Source organism: Brachyhypopomus gauderio, chromosome 18, assembly GCF_052324685.1.
Source record: "Brachyhypopomus gauderio isolate BG-103 chromosome 18, BGAUD_0.2, whole genome shotgun sequence".
In the NCBI taxonomy this organism is placed as follows: Eukaryota; Metazoa; Chordata; class Actinopteri; order Gymnotiformes; family Hypopomidae; genus Brachyhypopomus; species Brachyhypopomus gauderio.
This window is the reverse complement of record NC_135228.1, coordinates 7,098,468-7,103,455: the sequence shown is the minus strand read 5'-3', so window position 1 is coordinate 7,103,455 and position 4,988 is coordinate 7,098,468. Positions and strand designations below refer to the sequence as shown.

General features: G+C 40.6%; 1 long non-coding RNA gene across 1 annotated transcript; it reads right to left on the bottom strand.

The window, feature by feature from the left end:
- Positions 1 to 202: 202 nt before the first annotated feature.
- On the bottom strand, positions 203 to 2,342 carry LOC143482163 (uncharacterized). The gene is made up of 6 exons (XR_013122141.1): positions 2,238 to 2,342; positions 2,067 to 2,147; positions 1,853 to 1,960; positions 1,618 to 1,695; positions 1,350 to 1,409; positions 203 to 1,073 (listed from the first exon to the last, which is right to left on the bottom strand). It is a non-coding gene; the product is annotated as an uncharacterized LOC143482163 (long non-coding RNA).
- Between the last annotated feature and the right edge of the window lie 2,646 nt (positions 2,343 to 4,988).

Below are 4,988 nucleotides of genomic sequence, written 5' to 3'. Positions count from 1 at the left end.
TTTGATTTACAACTTTGACCTACCACCTGATTCACTTTCTGCTCCGCCCCCTGACGGGTGAAGAAACGTCTACAGAAAAGCCGCATCTCATTATAAGCCACATCAAAGCGTGGGGAAAAAAGTAGCAGCTTATAGTCTGGAAAATACGGTAATTCTTTATTTGCAATGTAATTGCAGGAGGATGACTAAAACTTCAATAACATTATTAAACCAATAAAATACTTACAATTTCCACTATAATATTCCCACTGTAATAAAGCAATAGTCATGATTCTGGTGTCATTAGTTTAGGAGTTGTGCAACATGCAGAACACTCTGGTGGTAGGACACACCTGCTGAAAATGTGTATTAGGCCTTTCCACAAAGTAGCTTTGTCACACCGCAGCTAGCATAAGTCAATATTTATAGTTCCAATATAGTTCTATAGTTATATATCTAACTCCAGGCCGAGTAGTCACAGTCTATAATTAGAATAAGTAAAAACATGTTTTAGAGTGAAAGTAGATCAAATCCATTGATGAACCAAAAATCTGAAGGTTAGGGTTAAGGTTAGAGTTAACGCTAATCCTAGTGAGGCTCACTACAGATCATCAGGATATTTCAAGAAAAGTTCATGAACTTATATTTACACTGTTCACCAAAAACACTTCAAAAACACCCCTCTCTATAAACACCCCTCTGTAAAAACACAATTTGATGCCACCGAGGTCTCATTCACTCATCTCATCTACATAGAATCACCTCCTACACCTCTGGAATGTTTATGCTACAACCACTAAACTTGGCATTGTGGTTCACATAAACAAATAAAACATTAAAATAAGACTGAAATTTGTTCATTATGTGAAAACTGCCCTTTCACTGTGAGAGTTTTCACCTGTAACCTGCTATCTCTTAATCTGTAATTTAACACCTTCATGTTGTAGATGTGATTGTGTTTTATTCTAATTTAAAAACATGTTACTAAATAAATTAATGGACACTTGGACAAGTTTAAGCTTCTCCTGCTGTTGGAGCTTGGAGTGAGAAACACCCTCAGTCTTCTGCCCATGAAGTCTCTGATCTTCAACAACCTTGAAAGATGATTCAGGAAACATTCATTGGGTTCAGTCACTTCACAGTTATTGACATTAACTTCATTGTTCTGTCATGTTTATTAAAAATACAACAATAGGAGCTGATTCTGGCAGTAATGAATGGAGACCAGTAATCACTCTATGAAATGATCTGCTGACTGGGTTCATATATATTTCATTGTCAGCTGGTTTTGAAGTATTTTTTTACCCCTTCATATGACCATGTACAGCCTGGTACCTCTGAAATGGCGACACAAGTATTGGTGCTCTGACCTTTGTGTGTGTCATGCCTCACTTCTGAGTACACAGTGTCTGTCCTCACAGTGGCCTTCTCTAGTAGGGGCAAAAGAGATTGAATTAGACTACAGAAAGTAGTACAACTCTCCAAATTATTAAACAGAACATGCATCTGAAAACAGTGAATAACAAAACACACAACATTACTGAGTGTTGACTCCAACCTTGAATCTAAATGATTTGTAAGACTCACTGTATCTGAGTTTGGCACAAGGGGGCACCAAAGACTCTCATTTTACTGTACCTTCTTTTTTCTTTGGTTTCTTTATTGGTTTTATTTTAACCTCAGCATAAGTGACATCACTGGGTCCAGCATCAACATCTACAGTAACACAGAACAAAACCAAACACAGTCATAACCTTTCAGTGACATTTAGCTTCTCAACAAATCAGCAAACATTCCACCATACACACTTCATTCCCAGAATGCATGTGATGTTCATGTTTGTTGTAAACTGATGTAGACTGATGTAGCTCACTGTATTCTCCAGTGAGTAGTTCCACAGAACCTGTTACTCCTCCTGACTGAATCTGGGATGTAATGGCATGTGAGTCCTGGACTGGAACGGTTCTGCCTGAAATGGCAACTATGGGAAATAAGAATGAAGCTTTAAGTTAATTATTAATGAGTAAAGTTGTCAGTGTCTGATTGAGCAGTGTACAGTGGTGTTTATCCTGACTGACTCCACTCACCGCCTGACCCTCTCTGGGTCTGATTTGATGTTAGACTGGTGTCTGATGGATTTTCAATACAGCAACACAGACATTTTACACCTGAGGAACACAGAAATAATGAAATTGTATCATGCATAATATCATTTAATTAAATTATTCATAAATTGACTGTGTCTAACTGTGGCTAACCTTTGTTGGTTTTGCAACAACACAGCAGGACCAGTAAGATGAGGAGCAGAACTAAACTCAGACCCACAGATAAACCAACCAGGACATGAGGTGGGAGATCACCAGCTGAACTCATGGGAACAAGAAATATTAATGTAAAATTAAATTAACTATATGAATATCTTTCTTTTCACTGATCATTGATTATGTCAGCTATGTTGGCAATAACCAAATAAAACAACTTTAATTATTAGATAACTAATAGTTTGTTTATGCCATGGTTACCACGCCTGATTCCTCAGTCATGGTAGTTTGTGTCTGTAAATATTTGTGACTTCTTGCATGTATGTGTTCATCAGTGTTATTTGTTTCACCTGTCTCATAATGTTATTTCACATGTGGCGTTGTTTGACTCTGTCTGTTGACTGTTGTCTGTTTACTTTAATTGTGGATATAAACGTCATTTTAAACAAAACCTCTCAGCATCCTGCCTGCACCCTCTCTACTTTACAATATAGTCACTGATACAGTATTACAGTATAGTCACTTGTATAATCAGAATCACTTATACAGTATTACAGTGTGCCTATATTATAGTACTGTGCAGGATGATTGAGCCTAATATAATTCATGGATGTGGATTTCATGCAAGTTAATTTTATGTATTTATAGTTTAATGTGACAAAATGGCAGTGTTTCCTCACAATCTTGGGTCTACTGCCTAATCTGATTTTTGTTGAAGGTAGCAGAATGCACTGCTGTGTAAAGCCCCCTTGTAACGCATTTATATAACTTTACATGTCTGGAGTGATCATATGTAACTAATGTGTGTGCATGAACTCCGTTTTCCTTGTATTCTGTTTATGTAGAGGTGTCTTTAACTAAGGATTTTCATAGTCGAATCTGATTTTTCAGATTTTCCCTTTAGTCGACTAATAGTTGAATCAGGTTTTTTTTCTAGAGCACCTTAAACGGGATCCCATTCTCATTCAGGACTTTTTCCCACTTCAAAGGAAAAACCTAAAACACTCAGATAAATGAATAAACATGGTAGGTTGGTTTTATTCAGCTTTTATTTATTTATTTTTTATTTTTTTTATGAAACGTGTCACGGTGGGGGGGCCGGGTCGCCACAGGTAGGCGTGCATCCCGGCCAGCAGCCGATCCCAGCACACACCCCCGAGCACGCAACCACTCCCACAGTCACAATCACCAGAGTACTGAAACACCTGTTCTCTATTATGTTGCTCTTTTTAATCGACTATAGTCGAATCAGCGACTATTGCAGGTCACCCCTAATAAATACATGAACTAACAAGCCAACTTAACAATATTGTTAGAGGGTGGGGCTAGGCATGACAAACTGGATAAGAGCATATGCATGATCCCTGTCATTCTGATTATACATATCCACCCTTTGCTTTTTTACACTCAGGTAAACCCACACACGGGACATGGCCGGTGGAGTGACCACCCAGGAGAGGTGGGGGTCCCCTAGGGGGAGTTCGGAGGGAGGAGACAGAAAGGTGGCAGGCGTACCCTGCACCGCGTCCTCCAACGGCTTCCCTGGCAGCGGGTCGCGCACCCACCGAGAGGGCTGCTGGGGCGTCCGCCACATGCGGGAGATCCGTGCCGAAAGCGGAGGGAGTACCGCTCATTGCAGTGCCTGCAGGCCAGGGAGTGTTTTCTCCCTTGGCAGCTCTCCTGGCCATGAGAAACGTGTTCCCATGTCTGTCAGTACCTGTGTTTGTGTCTGTCCCAGTGTGTGTTCCAAACCCCCTTTTGCCTCTTGTGCCACTTGTATTTCATGTTCCAATGTGTGTGTTTGTAAACGTGCCGTTATGTGTGTCTAACGTGTTTTCCCAGGGAGGGTGTTCTAGGCTGTTCGTGGCAGAGTCTCCACCGAGGGCAGTCACCTCCCAGACACAGGACTGAGGGCTCCGGATCTGCCCATCGCTATGGGTTCGGGGCGTTTGGTCCTGTTGGCACCCCGGGACGGGTAGTGCCCTTGGTGAGGGGCTCTGTCATGGTACAGCTCCCGACCCCAATGTGTTTATGTCGTCTACGTCTAGTCGTCTGTGTCTGTGTATCTGCGTGGGTGTGGTTGTGTCCGAGTGTGATTATCAGTCTCACCTGTGGCTCATCTCACGTCATCACATACGTTTTGTTTCATGTCGTCTTAGTCCAAGATTCTCTCATTTGCCTAGCCCTTTTAAAGTCATTTAGTTTTTATTTCACTATGTTAAATTGAAGTAATTTTTTTTTGTTTAACCTTCAGTGTACAAGATAACCAATGCAGACAAACATTCATGACTGAGCAGCCTGAACAGGCAGGTTCAGCAACACTTGGAACTGACTGAAAAAAAAAATGCCCAGATCGTGTTAGCACCAACTGCCAATCCATGATCCACGCATCAATGACAGCATGATGACATAATGACATATACATTATTCTACTAGTTCCCATTATTGAAACATAGGTCCCAGAGAAATCAGGATGGTGCCCCGAATCATAATTCATAATTAATCAATATTCCTACATGGCATTGATCCTGTACTTTAGTAGTAGTGTGGCTAAAGGGTTTCTTGAATTCTATGCTACTATCTAGGATGCATTCTGTGAACAGATGCAAAGCACATTGTAAGTCGCTCTGGATAAGAGCGTCTGCTAAATGTCCTAAATGTAAGTTAACATTATAATGTGACTGTATAAATCTATTAATAGTATAATCACTGGACAACCTGAATCAGTACTGGATTTGTATGGCCAAA